At 44.2% G+C, this 22,436-nt stretch overlaps 1 protein-coding gene across 4 annotated transcripts in view; it reads left to right on the top strand.

The window, feature by feature from the left end:
- The first annotated feature begins 6 nt into the window (after positions 1-6).
- Positions 7-22,436, top strand: part of SUSD6 (sushi domain containing 6) — a 107,577-nt gene continuing 85,147 nt past the window's right edge. Inside the window, exons 1-2 of one of the 4 annotated variants that reach the window (XM_066272986.1) lie at positions 7-285; positions 2,436-2,574. The gene's annotated coding sequence lies outside the window, so the exon portion shown is untranslated. Of the gene's footprint in view, positions 286-353; positions 638-2,435; positions 2,575-22,436 lie in introns of those variants that run through there. The other 3 variants (XM_066272985.1, XM_066272988.1, XM_066272987.1) reach the window with 3 other exon arrangements.

The raw sequence follows: 22,436 nt of genomic DNA, 5'->3' as shown, positions 1-22,436 counted from the left end.
CCCCTTCCCCTTCTCCCTACCCGGGCCTCCCCCGCCCGGGCGGTACAGCTGGGCCAGTGACGCGGGAGCTGCCGCCACCGAAGCCACCGTGTTCTATTCTCCTCAGCCGGCGACAGCCTTGCGCCTGCCTCACCTCCCCCTCCCGCAGCGCCGGCCAGCTCCATCCAGACAAGGGCCTCACCTACACCCGAGAGGGCTGCGGGCGCGCGCAGGCGGCGGAGCGGATCCCGGCGCCGCGGAAGCTCTGAGCGCCTCCATCCCGGAGGTCGCCGCGCCGTTCCCCGGGTAAGTTGTCACTGTGGCCGAGGAGCGGCAGGGTCCGGCATTGTGTCACTGGAGCGCCCGGCCGGCTGTCAGGGGCTCGGGGTGGCACTTAAATCCCGGGAGGGACGGTGAGAAACCCTGGCCGGCCACCCGGCGTTAGCTGCTCTATGTTGTCTTGCTGTCACCCGGCCGGACGGGCCCGGTGCCGGGAGGGCGGCCGGAGAAGCTGTGCCGAGGCCACGAGCAGGACCGGACGGCTGGTGTGCAGCCGGGATCGGGGCACGCCGCCCTGGCCTCGCGCGGCACGCGGGGTCGCGCTCGCTGCCGGGGAGATCAGGGTGGAGACTACAGTTGGTGGGTTTCTGGAAAGGAGGTAGGCAGAGGCCCTTTTTCTTTTATCACTATTATTATATATTTTCTCCGCCAGCTGACCGAAGCTGCGGGTCCCGCGCGGGGGCAGGGTTAACTTGGCGACGGCGGATTTCCTGAGCAAACCTTGGAGTTCGTGTGTTCGTGAGCCCCGGAGCTTTCTGCAGCCCCCGCGTCCTGTCTGGTCTTTAATCTCAAAAACTTATTATCCCGGCTGAGACGCCCCGAAACCATTTCCTGTTTATATATGTAGACTTTCTTTTTTTGACTCCTGCTTTTTACAGACTCCAAATATTGGTGTAGATCTGATCCTCCGGTAGGGTTGTGGCTGTGGGGCTGCTGAAAGTGGAAAAAGTTACCTGTAAGCAGATAAGGAAGGGGAGGTGGTTTGGGGAACCGAAAGACCCAGAAGAAAGGAGTCAAAATCAGGTGTTTAGTTCATTTCAGGGAAGTTCACGTCTCGGCCAAGAGGCCTAATGCTGTTGTTTCCACCGAGTGCCAGGCGGCTCCCTGGGCCTTGCTGCTCTTGCTTACTGAGTTTGTGTGTGCTTTCTACAGAGATGCAATGAAACTACTCAGTTCAATTAAACTGTAGATATTTACTCCCTTTCTAGATCTACAGACTTGGGAAGTGGGTCGTCCTTCCCAGTGTTTAAGTCATTAATTTTTCTCTTTCCTTTTCGTTCCTCTGGTTTACAATATATGTACATATGAGTGGTGTGTGCACACACCTTTTTCTGTTTTCGGAATTCCATACCCAAATTGTCACCACCTAGTGGAGGTTAGTAGAGACCTGTGCTTGGCATTGAGTTCAGAATTGCATGGGCTTAGCATTTTTAACTAGACACACATAACCAGAAGTGAAAATTTTCAGTTTGGAAGGGGTCGTCTACCTTCCCCTCAGTGAAGGAGGTACAGTATTTAATAAAGCATCAGTAGCAGTAATAGGGAAGAGTTCTTGAAGGCTCAACCTTATGCCAAGAACTTTACTTTCATGATCCCATTTAATAACAAACTTTATTGGTAGATATTATTACTGTATTCTTTTTTTTTTTTTTTTTTTTACAGTTGAGACCAAAGCCAAGCAAATAACTTGCCCAGGTTCACAAAAATAGCTTGTGGTGGAGCCCACACTCTGAACTACTAGATTCTACTGTTAGTTTCTAGTTTACTTATCTTTTGGTAAAACTGGTGTCATTCTAGGTCTTTTCAAAGCACTACTTAAGGCTATTTTTCAGGTCCTGAGCACCCCTAATTCTTTCTCCAAGGTACACAATTTTGGTGTGTTTGCACAGCATTCATTTGTTCATTCCTTCTTTCTTTCATTCAGTACTCACAAGCATTTATGTGATAACAGAATGTATGTCAGGGACTGGGCTAGGTACTGAGGATACTGAAATAAATAAGACTGAACCCAGCCGTGCCCTGTGGAGTTCACAGTGCTTACGGAACTTTTGCCCAATGAGTTAACTAGATGCCTGATAGCTAGGACTTACTGTCCACACAGCGACTTTTTGGGTAGTGCAGTAGAAATGGCATGTGAAACAAAATCCTCACCTGCAGCTAGACTGGGGCAAGTCCCCAGGTCTCAGATTGGGCCTGCCCCCACTTCTGCCCTGCAGTGTTTAAACCCCGAGAGCAAATTCACTGCTGAACAGGAGTTCACCTTTTATTTGCTGAGGTGTGTCTGCTCAAAACTCAGAATTTGGGCTGACAAAGGAGAGGAAGAGAAGTAGAATAAGGTGTTACAGATGCAGGCTGGCAAATAAAGAGACCTCGCACTTTGTCTGGTTTGCTGGCAGGTCTCCATCTCGTGGTGATTGAACGTGTGCTGTTATGTAATGGTGCATCTCCTGGCAGAGCATTTCCTTCCTGGCTGTTGTTGGGGCAGCAATTCCTACAGCTACCCTCCCGCTCCATACACACGTGCAACCTCCAAAGGTAGTAAGTCACTTGACTTCTTAAAAGTAAGAACTTATTTCAGGTTTATTGCTGTTATGCATTGTTTTACTCTCTTCATGCTTTTCCATCCTATGGATAAAAACTTGCCTTAACTAGATTAATTAGATTTAAAACAAATGTTTTAAATCTTTCCTTGTGCTCTTTTTCCATGTCCTTGTCTTTTCTGACAATCAGGTAACTACGGTGTATGTTTGTGGGTTCAGAGAATTAAAATATCTTTGAAAAATTAGTGAGTCACATAATCTTACTCTTTTTTTTTTTACCCCAAACAAGTGAACTGGGGAGAAAGTCTTTAGCAGAGCCACTTACAGGCAGAGAAAGAAGGTCAGAAAGAGCATGTGCTTGTGTTTTCCCTCTAGTTTCACATTTACCAAGGGACAGTTCACTGAGAGGTAGCAGCAGGGCTGCCCTCTTACAGGTCTGAAATGCCTGCTTGGAGGCCTGGATGTCAGCAGATCCATTGGGCTAGGTTGTGTAATTGCCATGCATGAAGCATTTTTCTGAGCTCCTGATGACATGTGATCTCCATTTGAATCTGACAGGCAGTCTTCATTTTCCTCTTCCTTCTGCCTGGACAGTAGGAATGTGTTGTGTAGGGGACATTCCATCAAGCAGTAAAGATGACAAGAAATAAGTAATAGATGAAGCCCAGTGCCCCCCTTTTTTTTTTTAGACTTTGAAAGCAAATATTGCTCTGGTGCAGAATTGAGTGGTGAGGGTTAAGACTTGAATTAAGAGTAAGCATAGGGACAAATGCATATGTGATAATAGAGACTCTGTCCCCCAGTTTTTCCTCAAGATGGTTTCAGTCAAGGGGCCAGCCACCTACATATTTAATGGAATGGTTTTCTAAAATTTATATTCATAAGTTATGTTGCAACATTTCAGGAACTTGGAAACTAGAGCAGTGAGAAATAAGGCCAGTAATGTGGGAGGGCTATTTTCATATTGGTGGGAGTGAAGGATGTCGTTTGAGGTTGGAGCTGGGGGGGGTTGTGATTAGTATTTGAAGCTGCTAACAGCTGTGGATGTGAAACCAGTGAAGTAGTTTCAGGACAACATTGGGGTGACTGTCCTGGAGCATCAAGATCTATTCACTCCCACCTTGGGTTGGATTTAAGGCAACAGCCTTTGTTCCTAGGATGATAGTAAATTTGTGTCTGTGTAAAAACCTTTATCTGAAAAAGTAGAGGAATTGGGGAAAGAATGACCTCTTTACAAGGCTTAGGGTTTAGTAGCAGAACCTGTCAGGCACCTGTAGAGGTTTCCTTTTTCTTGTGTTCATGTGTTTCTGTTATGGTGTCCTTTTTCCTTCTCTTTTAGTCCTTTGGCCTAGAAGCCAGCAGGGTTCCTGTTTGTTCTCTCATTCTTTGGTTCTTACCTGATGGTGGAAGTCTCCACTCTGCTGGTAGACCTTGCAGTGGCACCACGCTGGTTCACTGCAGCCATGAAAGTCCACCTGTGCTATTGTCAAGGCTGGGGGACAGTTGAGTCCCTGTGATGTTATTGGTATAGCAACTGCATAAAATGCAGCTGTAGTGAAAACTAAATGGGTTTCATGGACTTTCGTGTTGCCTGTCGTGTATTGTCTTTCCCTGGCTGTTACATTTCAAAATAAAAAAATTAAAAAAAGAAAAGAAAAAAAGAAAATAGCTACCCTCGAAACATCTGAAGGCTGCATGCCAGGAATCAGAAACAGGATATTATTGAAGCATTTTTCTCAAACAGAAACAGATGTAGTTCTGTTACTGTCGCCAGTGTTAGTAGATCCTTAAAATTACCTGATATCTATGTGCTCTTAAAATGTACTACCAACTCCCACACACATAAACAAGTGTTACACTTTTTTTTTTTGGCAGAGCCCTTTTCCTTGCTTTGGGGCAAGTTCGCCTGGGATTCTTCCTGACAGTAATAGGCTCTCAGTGGGTTTGCAGACGGCAGAGTTGGTGACTGATAATTCTTTATTACTCAGAAAAGGATCTTCTATGGTGAAAATGAAATGATTCAAGATTCTTTTCTTGCCTGACCAGACGGTGGCGCAGTGGATAGAGCATTGGACTGGGATGCAGAGGACCCAGGTTCGGGACCCTGAGGTCGCCAGCTTCAGCGCGGGCTCATCTGGTTTGAGCAAAAAGCTCACTAGCTTGGACCCAAGGTCACTGGCTTAAGCAAGGGGTTACTCAGTCTGCCCACAGTCAAGGCACATTGAGAAAGCAGTCAATGAACAACTAAGGTGTCGCAGCGAAAAACTGATGATTGATGCTTCTCATCGCTCTCCGTTCCTGTCTCTCTGTCCTTATCTATCCCTCTCTCTGTCTGTAAAAAAAAAAAAAAAAAAGTTCTTTTCTCCTGTAGTTGGAGATGGGACTCAAAACCTCATGAGAAGAAACACAAATAGGGCTCTTATCCAGTCCTCCCTTTCTTAGCGTTCTTTCTTGGGAGGGGCATGTCCGGTCCTTGCAAGTACAACCTCCTACCAGCAGTGACCCTTCTTCACCCACAGAAGTTTTAAGATCAGAGGGTGGAACTGTTCTGTGTGTAGTCTCTTCATGTTGAGATTTTGGCTACATTAGCTTTGGCTTCTGACAAAGCCAGGAAAATGAAAATGGCTTCTGGGAATGAAAATAGGAGTATTTAATCCCATTCTTTCTTCTTTGGGCTGTTATGAGTTGATCTCAATGAACTAAATGGGTAGAGGTTTAGGAAAGGGAAATTGATAAAGAAAACAAGATAATTTTGCATTTTAAATTGTAGATTGGCAACCTGAAGGAAGACTGAGAGGGATTTTTTTTTTAATCAATACACTGAGACAATTTTACAGAAAGCTTGGAAAATAAAGGAGAAAAAAGTCACCATGATTCTACCATCCTAATATAAATACAAACATCATTTTCGTGTATTCTTTTTTTTTTTAGTTGGTATTCTGAGTACATTCGATTTTGTATATATTTTTTTTTACTTAGCACTTGTTCCATAGACATTTTCTTTATTATGGCATGTCACCTTTTGTAATTATTATTTTAATTTATTTTTAGAGAGAGAAAGACAGGGACAGACAGACTGGAAGGAACAGAGATGAGACACATCAGTCATCATTGTGGCACTTTAGTAGTTCATTGATTACTTCTTATATGTGCCTTGATGGGGCGTGGGGTGGGGGTGGGGGCCCCAGCCAAGCTGGTGACCTTTGGGCTCAATCCAGCGGCCATGGGGTCATGCCTATGATCCCACAGTCAAGCTGGCAACCCTGTGCTCCAGCTGGTGACCTCAGGGTTTTTAATCTGGGTCCTTAGTGTCCAAGGTCAACACTCTATCCACTGCACCACCACCTGGTCATGCTAGCTTTTTTGTAATTATTTTTAATGGCATTATAATATTCTAACAAATCATCTCTGAATTAAATATATCTCTTATAACATCTAGATCATTTCTAAGTTTGCTCAAGGAGATTTTTCTCAGGGGTGATTTAATTTTGTCTAATACATTTTTTTTAAAGCTTATTGAGATAATTTATTATAAAATTCACCCATTTAAATTGTACAGTTCAGTGGATTTTAGTATGTTTATAGAGTTGTATAACCATCACCACAATTTAATTTTAGAACATTTTCATCACCCTAAAAAGAAACTCCATTCATAGTCACTTCCAGTACCTCCACAATGCTCCCAGCCCACAGCCACCACTAACTAATCTATTCTCGCTATAGTTTACCTATATGAACAATATGTATAAACAGAATCAGACAACATGTGGTCTTGGGTAGTTGACTTCTATACCTTAGCATAACCTTGTTGAGTTTTATTTATGTGGGTGAATGTAACAGTACTTCATTCTACTTTATTGCTAAATAATCTGTTGTTTATCCATTCACCAGCTGATGGACACTTGGGTTGTTTGTGTTTTCTGTTATTAGGAATGATATTGCTGTGAACATCCACATGTAAGGATTTTTGTGAACTTATCTTTTATTTCTTAGGGAGATATTTTAAAAGCTGCATTCATATTTCTACTTTTGGAGTTACCATTGTAGTTACTATTATACTTGGTTATGCCAGTTTGTTTGGGGAAGAGCAGTGTTACAGCAAAATTTCTTGGTGTTGAGGATATTGCCCTGAATTAAGGGAAGATGTTACACACACACACACACACACACACACACACACACACGGAGAATCTTGTGTTTATGAAGTTTAAAAATCTTTGGTGCACCTGACCAGGTGATGGCGCAGTGGATAGAGCGTCGGACTGAGATGTGGAAGGACCCAGGTTCGGGACCCCGAGTTCGCCAGCTTGAGCGCAGGCTCATCTGGCTTGAGCAGAGAGCTCACCAGCTTGGACCCAAGGTCGCTGGCTCCAGCAGGGGGTTACTCGGTCTGCTGAAGGCCCACGGTCAAGGCACATGTGAGAAAGCAATCAATGAACAACTAAGAAGTTGCAATGTGCAACGAGAAAACTGATGATTGATGTTTCTCATCTCTCTCCATTCCTGTCTATCTCTGCCTCTGTTAAAAAAAAAAATCAATAAATAAAATAAAAATCTTTGGTGCAAAACTTTATTCAGTGTTATGAATTGACAGATGCAACAGTGCCTAATTTCAGTGTACATGGCCTGCTGGCTTTTTTTAAAAAGAGGATTTACAGCATGATCTCTCAGTTCTAAAACATGTTATTGTGTTTTATGGAGAGAACGTTACCCTGAACCCCACAGAGCCTTCCTTATCAAATGTAATTTATAGTTCTCAGAAGCATTTCCTTTCCTTATAAAAATCCCATGCCAGGGTTTGTGCACCTGCTTGGTGGCTTCTGCTAGGCTGGGCGTGGAAAGCTTACTGAATAGAGAGCCAGCCAGCGAAGTAGAGAAGAGGGCTCTTTACTGGTGGACCTCAGTTGCACCACAGGTTAAAAATATAGATTATGCCAGACACAAAGAGGAACAGATGGTGCTGCTGGGAGTGTCATTTCCTCTACAGGATCTACCCCTGGGTGGTTTTACATCATACCAGCCATGTTACTGCAATAATGCAGTAGCTGGTTTTGCTTTCCCTGCTCCTAGATTAAGGGTGCATATGCCAGCCACCTTATTTTTTTGTTGGAAAGTCAAGATGGTTTCACCCCACAGAAATATGTGGGATGCAAGGCACACGTTCTTTGGCTAACAAACAAGACAGAAACCAGGAACTTGAATTATTTTCTCCTATACCTATATTAGGTTTCTGTACCTGGAGTCAAGCCCAAGGATCAGTCCTTCCAGAAACTTCCTCTTTGTGTGTATGTAAATGCATGTGAATGAAGCCGTAACTTCCCTGCTACAATTCATTGCCAAAAATTCTGGATTTGGAGTGGGCTTTACCTGTTAATGCAAATTCTGTTCCCAACTCCTAGGAGTCTCAAAGGCTGAATGAAGCGAGACAAGACTTTTTACCTGAAGATCTGAATTCTTGACTGTGGTATCCAGATGTTACTATAAAACTTGCAGAGCAGAGAGACTCTGTAGGCTTATGAGATTCTGGAATTGGAAGGATGGGACTTTGGGGATCATCTCATTCTACCTCCTCATTTTATAGGAAGGAATAATGGAAAATGGATGCTTAGCTGACTTACCTAAGTGGTGACTCTCCTGGCCAGGGTAGAAGCCAGGGCTCTAGATTCCTAGTCTACTGCTCTTTCTGTCCCATTGTGTTGGACTTCTCTTCTCTGGACTTGTCCCAGGAAGTCCAGAGAAGGGATTGGGAGTCCAACAGGGTATATGATTCATATGGCTAGGCACAAATTCATGCCGTTCTTGTGATTGTGGTTTTGAGTCTAATATTGAAATTACAAAGGGGAATGAGTTCTAAGGGTAAAACTGTTCTTAAAATAGGCGTTATTGTCTCTGTTCTGAGCTTCTTTGCAGTTAGAAACAACACTTGACTCCAGGCCAATAAGATGTGTCCTCTGAGTAATTTTTTTTCCCCATTGAGTCTCCCTTTCCCATCAGGGACAGTGGCAGGAGCTCTGGTGGCACCCTAGGTGTAGTAGAACTGCCCAGTAATTGGGAACATGCTGTCTGGGAGGGCTGATGCCCCCTCCCTCCCACCCCATTAGCAGACCAGAACCCTTCAGGGCCGTGGTTCTGATTTCTCTGGGTTTATTTTATGTGGGATCAGCCACTCATTTAAGTGGAGTGCGAACACACATCTCTGTGTCTCTAACCAGCCAGGAAGGAAATAAGCTGCCTGGGTTGAGGTCATGTATGCTAATAAAATTTCTGCTCTTTCAGTTGGCATGCTCAAGACATTTCTAGAGAATTAAGAAATGGTATGTTGATTGGTCCACACCTTTTCAGTCCTTGACTCCCATCCACCTCCAGGTAGAAACTCTGCCATGGGAAGGCCATCTGCCTCCTTGTTTCAGTCTTGTGGGGATTTTGCTTGTTACACAGCAGTATGGCAAGAAAAACAGGCTCTGGGTTTCATAGGAGTTCATTGGCTCATCTTTTTCCCCCCTTTACTTGCACCTTAAAGTCATAAGAATTTGTGAACTGGTAATATGAAAAGGCCGTGAAGTCAAGCTGGTGGGAGGTAGATACATGATTGTGGTAGAAACTAAAAGGAACTAAATCTAATTATCTGTTTGACAGGTATTGAGTGAATACCTGGGGTTGGTGCTAGGTATACACTGGTAAACAGAGAACAAAATGGACACAATACTTGCCCTCATGGAGTCTCAGTTCTAAATCACATCATTGTGTTTTATGGAGAGAACTTTACCCTGAACCACACAGAGCCTTCCTTATCATAGTAATTTATAGTTCTCAGAAGCTTTTTCTTTCTATAAAAAATCCCATGCCAGGGCTTGTGCACCTGCTTGGTGTCTTCTGCTGGGAATACCCTTGGATTATTTAATTTGAAAGTAGTATTGGAGTTATGTTGTGTACACAGTTGATTTTCTGCTTGACTACTCTGAAGGAATCGTTCTTTTTCAGTGATTATCTCTGCCTCAAATCATTAATCACACTGAAAGGGAGAAGGGCTTGAAAAATATTCTTGGAGAAGTCCTCCCGATCAAGAAAGCAAATTACCTTTCACTGCAGGGTGAGCTAGATCTAGGAGTTTGGTTTGGTGTGAAGAGTCCTGTTGTTTGGCTTTACTTAGTCAATCAGCTTTTCATGTGGAAATGTTTTCTGACCATGAAATAACTTATGATATATATACATATATATTTGTTGTTGTTATTAAGAGAGGAAAAAGCCAGTTTGGATTAAATAGTGAGAAATTGGGAGAAGAGAAATTGGATCAGTGGCATAAGTTCCTTAGGGGGTCTTTTTTTTCTCCCATCTTCCCCAGTCCTCAATTTTAGATATAAATGTTGATTTATGATATCTCTTTTTCCGATATATCTACGGCTTTCTAACCTGCTGGGGGCAGTAAAGGACCTAATACAATACTGGCAAAAATAAGGCTCCTGCCTGACCTGTGGTAGTGCAGCGGATAAAGCAGGGGTCCCCAAACTATCCCCTGAGGATAAGCGGCCCCGAGGCCATTTATCCGGCCCCCACCGCACTTCCGGAAGGGGCACCTCTTTCATTGGTGGTCAGTGAGAGGAGCATAGTTCTCATTGAAATACTGGTCAGCTTGTTGATTTAAATTTACTTGTTCTTTATTTTAAATATTGTATTTGTTCCTGTTTTGTTTTTTTACTTTAAAATAAGATATGTGCAGTGTGCATAGGGATTTGTTCATAGTTTTTTTTATAGTCCGGCCCTCCAATGGTCTGAGGGACAGTGAACTGGCCCCCTGTGTAAAAAGTTTGGGGACCCCTGGGATAAAGTATTGACCTGAAATGTTGAGGTCACCAGTTGGAAACCCTGGGCTTGCCCAGTCAAGGCACATACGAGAAGCAACTACTGTGAGTTGACGCTTTCTGCCTTTCCCCCATCCCCTTTCTTGCTCCCCCCCAAATCAGTAAATAATTTTTTTTTTTGCGTGCCCGTGAGGGGGGGGGGCAGATAGGAAGGGAGAGAAATAAGCATCAACTCATAGCTGTGGCATTTTAATTGTTCATTGATTACTTCTCATACATGCCTTGACTGGAGGATTTCAGCTGAACCAGTGACAACTTGCTCAAGCCAGTGACCTTGGGCTTTAAGCCAGTGACCTTTAGACTCAAGCCAGCAACCATGGGGTCATGTCTATGACCCCCGCGTGCAAACCCGGACCCTGTGCTCAAGCTGGTGAGTCCGAGCTAGGGATCCAGCTGGCAAGCCCACAAGGGGGCGATGCTCTGCTATTCTCCCCCCTCCCCCCATCTGTTGCAACTGGAGCCATGTTTTTAGCGCCTGAGGTGGAAGCCTTGGAGCCATCCTCAGTGCCTGGGGGCCATCTAATCAAGCCATGGCTACACGAGTGGAGAGAGAGAGAGAGAGAGAGAGAGAGAGAAGCTAGAGGGGGAGGGGTGAAGAAGCAGATGGGCACTTCTGTGTGCCCTGGTCAGGAATTGAACCCGGACATCCATACACCGGGCCAACACTCTACCACTGAGCCAGCCAGCCAGCCAGGGCCTAAATAAAATCTTTTTTTAAAAAAAGCCTGACTTGTGGTGCCACAGTGGACAGAATGTTGACCTGGAATGTTAAGGTCCCTGGTTAAAAAAAAAAAAAAATAGCCCTGGCCGGTTGGCTCAGTAGAGTGTTAGCCCAGCATACGGATCTCCCAGGTTCAATGCCCAGTCAGGGCACACAGAAAAAGCGATTATCTGCTTGTCTGTTCCTCCCTTTCCCCCTTTTCTCCCTCCCTCCCTCTTCCCCTACTCTCTCCTCTTACTTTCTCTCTTCTCTCCCCCTACTCTCCCTCTTCTCCTATAGCCATTGGCTCCATTGGTTAGAGCAGGGGTTGGGAACCTTTTTGGCTCTGAGAGCCATGAACGCCACATATTTTAAAATGTAATTCCGTGAGAGCCATACAACGAACGACCCATGTACCTTACACATTATCCAATAAAAATTTGGTGTTGTCCCGGAAGACAGCTCTGATTGGCTCTAGCCACCCGCAACCATGAACATGAGCATTAGGAAATGAATGGATTGTAATACATGAGAATGTTTTATATTTTTAACGTTATTATTATTTTTATTAAAGATTTGCCTGTGAGCCAGATGCAGCCATCAAAAGAGCCACATCTGGCTCGCGAGCCATAGGTTCCCGACCCCTGGGTTAGAGTATGGCCCCAGGCACTGAGGCTAGCTGGTTGGTCCCTCAGCCTGCCTCAGGTGCTAAAAATAGGTTGGTTGATCAGCCCCAGACTGGGTTGCTCCGAAGTTCCGGGTCCAGTCGGTAATTCCTGGCCCAGTTGCATGTAGGAGTCTGTCTCACTATTTCTCTTCCTTTCACTTTCAAAGAAAAGATAAGGTTCCCAGTAAACGCATATACCCTTATATTATTACCTCTTTGGGTGGCCCTCTCTGTGTAGGCCCAGGTTCCAGGCTGAGGTTGAAATTTCCCTCAGGTCAGTGACTGTCTCATTCACTCCTTTGTATTTAGCTTCTGGATTAATTTGTTAATTGATAAGTAATTGACCAGGTGAAGAGGATTAAAGTAAAAGGTGAGAGGCCAAGGCAGAGGTGGATTTAATGATGGGCGCACCAGGTGCGTGCCCTGGGCCCCAACATCTGAAGGGCCCCGCAGAATCCCCAACTTGACACTTTTTTCTAATGTAAGGGGCCCAATATTTCTTCTACTTCCAGGTCCTCAACTGAACTTAATCTGCCTCTGGGTCAAGGTGATTTTAAGGACATGAGCCTTGATGAGGAGGAATCGAAGAGCAGTATTATTAATGAAATTCTAAAAAGAGACATTTGGAGGGAGGCCTGTTTTGAATAAAAAACAAATAGAAACTAGGTGATAAAATACTGTTAACATTTACCAGGTTCACTGTGACTGGTGCCAGGAAAAGAAGACAGTTAAGGACCCATGGAGGTGGGAGAAGGTGAAGGAAAGAGAGGGAATTGGAGGTTGCTCAGAATGTTTAGCAAGGTCAGTCAAAAACAAACTAAGAATTTTGATCCAAGACCAGAGAGTTCCCTTGCTATTTTCAGGTATAGGTCTTTGTGTATAGAATTCTGTCATTCTTTTAGGAGCTTCAGGAAGCATTAGTCACTACCTAAATTCAATTTACACATGTGCATCTTAGTTTGGCTTTATTTACATATGTATTTACTTTTATATATTTACATATATATATATATATATATATATTCAGCATCCACTGTTGATCTGGTTGCAGGCAGTGAAGTACTTGACACAGTTTGGCTTGTTTCTTTTTCTTTTCTTTTTGGCTTGTTTCTGTTTGTTCTCCAGAATTGAGCTCTTTTGGGGGTGGTTCTGTTACTTCTGGAATGATAAAATATAATTATGTGGGTCATCTTCTTTGAAGGTCTGTGTATGCTTTTACAAAATCACATTTTTGAAAGAAGGGTTACTTTACAAATGCTGGCTGCTTTTCTTAGGGTAGATGTGAGCAATGGAAGAATAAACAGATTTCAGAGCTTTTGAGATTGGTAAAACTTTCTATGAATAGTAATAAGGTAGGTATTTTTCAAGCAGTGCATCTGAATGTGTGTATTAATTGAACAAATATTTATTGAATGCTCTTTCCTACACAGTCACCTCCTACCCCCACAGGGATTCTTTGCAGCACACAGTCTAACAAGTTTTTTGAATTGTTCTCCAGTGTTTTGATTAGTCTCTTTTGCCTTTGTAGATTTCAAGCCCCTCAAAGATGGAAAGGGTTGGTTTAAGTTCCCTCTGCAGGCTGGGTATCTATAATATATTAGTAGTGATAAAGATATTTTCATTTTACAGAGTGCTTTCATAGAAGACATCATAATACTGTGAGGAAGGTTTTAGTCCCATTTTACAAATGGGGAAGCAAAAGCCTTTGGTAACCAGTAGACATTTAGCAGCTAGCTACTGTACATACTAATAGTATTGCTGAGTCAGTTGGTGCTCAGGCTCAATCAAATATTGGTATCCCATGCAGGGAAATAGGAAACCTCCTGGAATTGAAGGCTGAATTTTAGCTTGCTCATGAAAAGCAGTAGTGCATATAACAACGCCTTTCCTGTTTCCCCACCTCCATCTCAGCATAGGTGACACTAAAGGTCAGTGTGTTAATATGTTTTTGTGTACTGATGGTATAAAAATGTGAAAATGTACATAATTTGAAAGAGCAACTTTTGTCTCCTATGGAAAAAGCATGTCCATACATCCCAAGGGGCTTTTATTTTTATTTTTTAGAGGAGGGGGAAGCCATAGGGGCAAAACCCTGGTACCTGGAAATCCAGGTTATTAGAAGGTCCAGTTTTGGCTATGCCAGAGAAAAATTCTGAGTTCCTAGGGTTTAACGTTCTCTGTGATGAGGATTTTGAGTGGCTCTGCATACTCTTATCATGCATTGTTGCAGTTTTCTTTCTGTCTTCTGCAGGTGTATTCTGATTCCGAGAGCAGTGGTCGGTCCAGGGTCTCCTTGGGATACCCCCTTCCATGGGTTCCAAAGGGGGATTGTCTTAGCTTCAGAATTCATGAGGCTTCCTGAAGTAGTGTCCTTCCTTTTTTTCTTTTTCTTTTTCTTTTTGCTGACCTGGGCACCCAGGCTTTCCTGTAGGCGAGGTCTGAACTCCTCCTCCCCATTGCCTACCCTTGTTTACAGAGGCAGGTGATGAGCCTTCATGGGCAGTGAGGAAGTTAGAGGTGAAGGTCCTCCCTTATCCATGACAGCTTCAATTTGAAGAAGCATAAAGCAGTGCTAGTATTACTAGAACAGGGTGTACTTGGCCAGCTCTGCCTCTTTTTTCCATTGAGTTGGGAAAGCGGAGGAGTAAGACTGGCTGTGGCCAGGCATAGTTTTCCCCTTTCGTGTGGTGAATGAAAATGGCCGATTGTCTTAAGAAGTGGGTACTGAGTGGGAGGCAGTGGAGGACAGCTGGCCTTGGAATCCTACTGATCTAGCTTTGAGTCTCAGCTGAGCCACTTCCTAGTTGTATGACCTTGAGCAAATTTAAGCTCCAATCCTCAGTTTTATTGTAAAATGGAGATGGTAACGTCAACATTACCTATTTCTAGCAGGGTAGCTACCAGAAATATTAATGATTACCTGGAGTGGGGAATTCTGAGGTGAGGAAGAGTAACAGGAAACTATAACTTCTTAAACTTTCTTTTTGTGCCATTTGAATTTTTTACTAGTATGTCTAAATGAAAATTATGTTTAAAAGTACTCCCTTATGCCTGACCTGTGGTGGCGCAGTGGATAAAGCGTCAACCTAGAAACACTGAGGTTGCCGGTTCAAAACCCTGGGCTTGCCTGGTCAAGGCACATATGGGAGTTGATGCTTCCTGCTCCTCCCCCTTCTCTCTCTCTCTCTCTCTCTCTCAATCTCTCTATCTATCTATCTCCCCTCTCCTCTCTAAAATGAATAAATAAATAAAAAATTAAAAAAAAAAATTAAAAGTACTCCCTTGTGAGATTATTTTGAAAATTAAATAAAATGGGATATTTAAAACACTAGGTACAGGGTCCTGGCCTGTTGGCTCAGTGGTAGAGCGTCGGCCTGGTGTGCAGGAGTCGCAGATTCGATTCCCGGGCAGGGCACACAGGAGAAGCGCCCGTCTGCTTCTCCACCCCTCCCCCTCTCCTTCCTCTCTGTCTCTCTCTTCCCTTCCCGCATCCAAGGTTCCATTGGAGCAAAGTTTGCCCGGGCGCTGAGGATGGCTCCATGGCCTCTGCCTCAGGCGCTAGAGTGGCTTTGGTTGCAACAGAGCGACGCCCCAGATGTGCAGAGCATTGCCCCTGGTGGGCATGCCGGTGGATCCCAGTCGGGCGCATGCGGGAGTCTGTCTGACTGCCTCCTCGTTTCCAACTTCAGAAAAATACAAAACAAAACAAGACAAAAAAACATTCAAATGGCAGTTTATTTGGGGAAGAAGTGATATTAATTAGTAGTCATCCCCTGCTCTTGTTGTGTTAGATTTTGTGTCTGTTTGTATGGCTTTGGGTAGTTCTCTTTGTTAAGGCCTAGGCTCTTCAACTGAAAATGGGGGAATAACAATAGTACCTACTATATTTAGAGAGGGTTTGGAAGAGACATGTAAAGCAATTAGCCTGGCATCTGGCACATAGCAACTGCTCAGTAAGTATTAACTTATCAGCACTGGTCAGGGCCGTGGATGTAAAAGGCACTACTGATTTGGACAGAGGGGATTATCCATGGTCAGTTTGGTGGGGCTGAGTGAGGTGGAGAAGCCAGGTTTCTTCTGCTTCCTAAGGCAGACAGACCACATCCAGAATGACAAAAAGGAGGGGCTTGTGTCCTCTCTCTGTTCTTTTACATCCTCCTGGTGTGGCAGGTGGTAGACCCCTTACCTCTGTCCTTGTAAGTACAGGTCTCTCAGCTCCTTCAGGTCTGGTCTTCTCTGTTAAACTGCCCTGCTGCTGTAGTCTACATTGACATCCTCACAGCTCTGAGTCTGCTAATCTCTCCTAAGGGCAATGGTTCTCAAAGTGTGTTCCAGGGCACACTGGTGTGCCCTAGATTTCCAGGTGTGCCCTATGGTATTCCACAGAAATATGTGCCTGTTGGGGGGCCAAAAAACCAACAGGGTTTTTGGAGTTTAGATTTTTGGAGGACAGAGGTGTGGGGAATTGGCTATAAACTGACAGTCTGCCCAACCCCCCACCTCACTTGCCTGATTAGGTTGCAAAAGGCTGTTGAGCTGTGGTGCTAGATTGTTAACACAACCCCGCATGTTCCCCAGAAAGACTGGAAGCAAATTTCTTCTATCTTTTGTTTGGAGTAAAGTTAATATGATATGTATGGTAGGGGTTTTCTGCACTCAACACAATTAAGAATAAAAAGAGAGGAATTCTTCAATGTATTGATGAGGAAATGAGAGCTTGCCTTTCAAATATATGCCCAAACATTGAAGAAATTGCTAGGACACATCAGGCTCATGTTTCTCATAAACACAAGAATGAAAAAACAGTTGCGCCGGGACCTGCCCAATTTACTAAATCTTACTAAGAATGTATCTATATATATATATAAAAAGATAACCCTTTTGTCATTATTTATTTTTAACCCCTCTTTTTTACGAATTCTAAAAAGCATAACTCAAAAAATTTGACATAAAAATGTTTTTTAATGTCAGAATAAATTTAATTTTGTCATATTTATTTCATTAAACTACCATAGAAGCACACTTGGACTTTATATTCTTTTCTTTAATATTTGACTTAATTATTATAGTATATTTCTTAGAAATTTGTATATAGTGCGCCTACAATTACTTGTAGGATTTTAAATGCGCCCCAACTTCAGAAAGTTTGAAAACCACGCCCTAGGGCATGGCATCTCTCCACACCACTTTGATACTGCCCATGACTTCCCACCTGCTCAGTAACTATCTGCCTGTTTGTGGGGTTGAATGGTTGAATTGAAGCCAGACTTGGTGGGAAATAGGTTTTGAGCTTTGCTGTCTAGTTCCGTGCTATATATTCACTCCTTTCTCCATGGGGGTCATGAAATATTAACCAGCTGGTAAAAAATACAGGCAATGCAGTGTCAAAAGTTGTACCAATCTAAGTTTGCCTAGTGGACTGGATGAAGGAGCATGCATATTTGTACAGACTTTTGCACGTGATAGTTTTTGTGTGTTTCAAATACACCATTTCCCAAATTTACAGTTAATGGTGGCTGGCAAACCTTTTATCCACTTTTCTTTGGACTATATGCTTGGTGTAGGTATTGAGTTCACATTTTATTGTTCCCTGTCAGGATCTAAAGAGTATGAGGGGCTTGCTATTGAGACATCCCCCTTTTTTTTTTTTTTTTTTTTTTGCATTTTTCTGAAGCTGGAAACAGGGAGAGACAGTCGGACAGACTCCTGCATGCGCCCGACCGGGATCCACCCGGCACGCCCACCAGGGGCGATGCTCTGCCCATCCTGGGCATCGCCATGTTGCGACCAGAGCCACTCTAGTGCCTGAGACAGAGGCCACAGAGCCATCCCCAGCTCCCGGGCCATCTTTGCTCCAATGGAGCCTTGGCTGCGGGAGGGGAAGAGAGAGACAGAGAGGAAGGCGCGGCGGAGGGGTGGAGAAGCAAATGGGCACTTCTCCTGTGTGCCCTGGCCGGGAATCGAACCCGGGTCCTCCACACGCTAGGCCGACGCTCTACCGCTGAGCCAACCGGCCAGGGCTAGACATCCCCTCTTTAACACTTCATACTAACTGAGTCACTGCACTTTTAGACAAGTCAGCTCTGACTCCCAGCTTGATTTCTTTTCCTTATTTATGGCATCAAAATGCTTCCTGTTGGCTTGGCAAAAGGAAGATTTCCTGGAGGACCATAAAGACCTCATGGAAAGGACTCTGTTACTCAAAGCTAATCACAAAATAAGACTCGGCAGTAGAGAAGCCCCCCTCCCAGCTCCTTTGTAAAAAACCCTCCAATGCACAGGTTGTCCAGGCTGTTGATCATGTTTCTGTAGTATTTATTTGGTTTTTGAAGATAGACTTGCTTAAATTAATTCTGGTTATAAGGATGATGCCTGGAAGTATTGGAGGAGATGCTTATGAAAGAACCAAGCTCTCGGTTTATTGCAGGCATAGTCGTGAACTTGCTGGAGCAGCTGTAGGGCACCAGGGAGAGAACAGTGGCACACTGTCTGGGCGCTACACCTAAGATGCCACCTTTTGGGAGCTGAACTGTAGGCAGTCCCTACCCTTTGTGAAGTTGTGCCTGGGCCTTATCACAAATGAACCAGAGGCCCTGGCTGGGCAGCATCGTGCATAAAGCGTCATTCTGGTGCACCGAGGTCATGGGTTCAGTCCCCGGGCAGGGCACACAGGAAAAGGCAATCAATCGTGCACATCTAAATGGAACAACTAAGTGGAACAGGGATGCCTCTCTCTCTCTCTCTTTCTCCTTTTCTCTCTTTCTCTTTCCCCTTCTCTTCCTTCCCCTTTCTTCCCCCTTGTTCCCCCCACCTTTCTCAAATCATTGGGGGGGGGAAAAAAAAAGAAATGAACCAAGTGGTGTTTCTAGTAAAACTGGTAGATGTTCTTGCTGTCAGAATTAATTTAAACATTTTTACATGTAAGTGTAGAATTATGGGAATCTTCCTTTTGGGATTTTAGTGCCACCCTTGCCTTTATTTATCCTGTGCTTCTGGCCAGAAGTGACTCTCAACTTTTGTCTTTCTGCCCCCTCTGGTTACTGTCTTCACCAAATGGGTCATTTGTGTTGGGGAGGTATAAGTGGCCAGTCCTCTCTTTAGTGTATTTTGAAGGTTGCTAATGGGACCATGTACCCAGAATGTACCTGCACATGGAAAACATTGGTGATGAAAATGCTCATCATTCGAATGATTCCTGTGGATTAAGACATGTGGGTGAAGCAGGTATGATACCTAGAAAGAGCGACTGTATCAGGGTCACAGAGCCTAGAAAAGGGAGAAGAAAAATCCTGTGGGGAGTGGGACAAGGCAGAAGTGTTGAGTACATACACAATACCTAGGTGGGCTTATCTTCACTGTACAGATCAGAAAACCAAGCTTAAAAAGTTAATTACCATCATTTACTGTGTTGGAGCTAGAACCAAGGTTGCAGTGACTCTATAGCCTGTGGTTTTGTTTTTGTTTTTGTTTTTGTTTTTACAGAGTCAGAGAGAGGGATAGATAGGGACAGATAGACAGGAACGGAGAGAGATGAGAAGCGTCAATCATTAGTTTTTCGTTGAGACACCTTAGTTGTTCATTGATTGCTTTCACATACGTGCCTTGACCGTGGGGCTACAGCAGACCAAGTAACCCCTTGCTCGAGCCAGCAACCTTGGGTCCAAGCTGGTGAGCTTTTGCTCAAAACCAGATGAGAATGCGCTCAAGCTGGCGACCTCCAGGTCTTGAACCTGGGTCCTCCGCATCCCAGTCCGATGCTCTATCCACTGCACCACCGCCTGGTCAGGCTATAGCTGGTGTTTTTTTATAGCAGATAAAATATATGTGGATTTGGAGGTTGGGATGGAGAAGGAGGTGGTGAGAGAGACAGAACAAATGCCTGGAGAGAGGAGGGCAAGGCCAAGTTGGAGCTGCACTGGAGGGGTGCTTGGGAGTGGATGGTCCTGGGTGAAGGGTGTGGAAAGGAGAAGTTAATAAAAATAAAGCAGTGGGGGGGGGAAGGTTGGGGTATCATTTGGAAGGGGTATGCCATAATATAATGGCAGCTCTTCCCTGAAGGAAGCTCTGTGGGGTTTGTTTGGGATCTAGAGGACCAGATAGCCTCATATTTAGGCAGGTGGCAGTTGGGCCCTGCAGGAAGCCTTTTAATCCCTGGTATTTATAGACTGGCCTTTACTCTACTGAAAGGCAGCTCCCATTTCAGTTAGTGAAGGCTGCATTATCTGCCTTTGAAACACCGCATTTATAGATCCTCATTTGGCCCAGTGGCAGAGGCTAGGTAATGCCCCCTTGTTATTATCTTGACTCCCTGCTGCCTCAGAGGTTGTGCAGGGACATTTCCCTCTGAGTGACCTCTGCCTGCACCCTCTCCTGCAGATGCTCCTTTTCCTCTCAGGGATTAGGTGGAGTCAGGACTGGGAAAGGTAGCCTCTTGTGTTGGTGTTCAAGGTAGCCAGGAATTGCCTAGAATGATGATTTTGATTTGTTCCATTTCCTTGCCACAAGGCTGGGGTTGCTTTTCCCTGTAGTCCAATTCAATGCTGATTTATTGACATGTGCTAGTATGTGTGTGGGGGGATGGTATACAAAGGTGACTTAGGTCTCTGACCCAGGGAGGGGGATGCTGAGTAAACAGCTTAGTGGCCAGGTTAGTCCTTTTTCTTATAGCAGGAAGTGTTCATAAACTCTAGTCTTGTCTAACTTAAATGGTTATTTTGAGGATTGATTGTAGTAATAGTGAATTGAAGACTGCTTTGAAAAATATAAAGCTCTAGATTCATGAAAAACTTAATATTACATAGTAGACTCATATAGAAGACAACACATATTGAGTACTTCTGTATGTCAGACACTGTTTTAAGTGCTTTATATGAATTAGCTGATAAAATCTTCACAGCAGTTTTGAAGTAGATTGCTTATATTATATTCATTTTACAGTTGTGAAAAATGATGACAAAAGAGGATAAAAAAAACCCCGCCTTTTTAGAATTCAGGACTAGTAAGCAGCAGAGTCAGGCAGTCTGAAACTCTTGTTCACACTATGTGGCCTCTTGTAAAGACCCTGAGGAAGTCAGAGAAATAGAGGATTCCACCTCAAGGAGAGGCAGCAGCCAGGACTTATTCTCAGAGACCAGAAAGGAGCAGGGGAAGGTCATGCTGGTGCTTGAGAAAGCGTTAGCATTTCTGCACAACTTAATTAGATTACTGAAACCAGTTTTGAACTTGATGCCATCTTTCTTGGATAGTAATGCAATTGAAATAGATAATTGAAGCCAAGGAGGAAGAACAGAATTAGTGAGCTCACATGTGTAGATGGACACTTACTGACTCTGACTAAAACAGAGGAGGATTTTTAAAGCAAGTGCTTCTTTATTAAATTTACAAACCAGTGCAAAGACCCAGGAAATGTGCTTTGTGTTGGGACTTTTTAAAGCACACATTTAAAAAAACAAAAACTCTTCCTCTCTCAGCCTGTTACTGTTGAAGTTTCTATTAAGGATATCTGCATTTGATCGTTAATATGCAATGTATCCATCTTTGGCGGTTATTTTCCAGAGAAATCAAGCTAATTTTTTGAGGCAACTTCTATCCAGGTTATTTGCGATGTGGAAGATTAGGGGCAATCATTTACGCAAATCATGGAGAGGGCAGTGTCTTCATGGATGCATGTCATAAGGTAAAGAGAGCTCTGGGAGTTGATGTCTGAATTCCTGTTTCACTCCATTCCATTCTGTTGACTGCTTTTTTTTTTTTTTTTTTTTTTGTATTTTTCTGAAGCTGGAAATGGGGAGAGACAGTCAGACAGACTCCCACATGCGCCCGACCGACCGGGATCCACCCAGCACGCCCACAAGGGGCGATGCTCTGCCCACCAGGGGGCGATGCTCTGCCCCTCCGGGCGTCGCTCTGCCGCGACCAGAGCCACTCTAGCGCCTGGGGCAGAGGCCAAGGAGCCATCCCCAGCGCCCGGGCCATCTTTGCTCCAATGGAGCCTTGGCTGTGGGAGGGGAAGAGAGAGACAGAGAGGAAGGAGGGGGTGGGGGTGGAGAAGCAAATGGGCGCTTCTCCTGTGTGCCCTGGCCGGGAATCAAACCCGGGTCCCCCGCACGCCAGGCCGACGCTCTACCGCTGAGCCAACCGGCCAGGGCCACGACTGCTTTTTTAGCTTGTTCCTATGACGGACGAAGAGTGATTTATCTTCCTCATGTGCAGTTCAGGGGACTTAGCTATCAACATCTAATGACCTAGTTTCCAAATCTTGCAGCGCTTCAGAAGTTTCTTAGAATATCTTGGCGTCATGAATTGCTATCTTTGTGACCCTGGCGAATTTAACTCCTTTGCCTTGCCTAAAAATGCAAACACTAATAGTACCTATATTTTAAGGTTGCTGTGAGGATTAAATCAGATAGTAGATGTAAGATGCTTAAATCGATGCACAATAACCAAGCAGTCAAGGGCCAGTTAATAATGATGCTATTACTATTATTATTCTGAGATTTCATGTTACTGGTAGAATAACCACCCCAGTTACAGAATCGAGTCCTGTAGGTAACCAAACATCTCACTCCCCATTGACACAGTCAGACTCAGGCTTATAAAAAGACCTTAGCTATCCTTAGGAAGCATCAGGA

The sequence above is a fragment of the Saccopteryx bilineata genome, chromosome 4 (assembly GCF_036850765.1).
Source record: "Saccopteryx bilineata isolate mSacBil1 chromosome 4, mSacBil1_pri_phased_curated, whole genome shotgun sequence".
Taxonomy (NCBI): domain Eukaryota; kingdom Metazoa; phylum Chordata; class Mammalia; order Chiroptera; family Emballonuridae; genus Saccopteryx; species Saccopteryx bilineata.
Note: the sequence above shows the minus strand (reverse complement) of the source record. Positions and strands in the feature narration are given on the sequence as shown.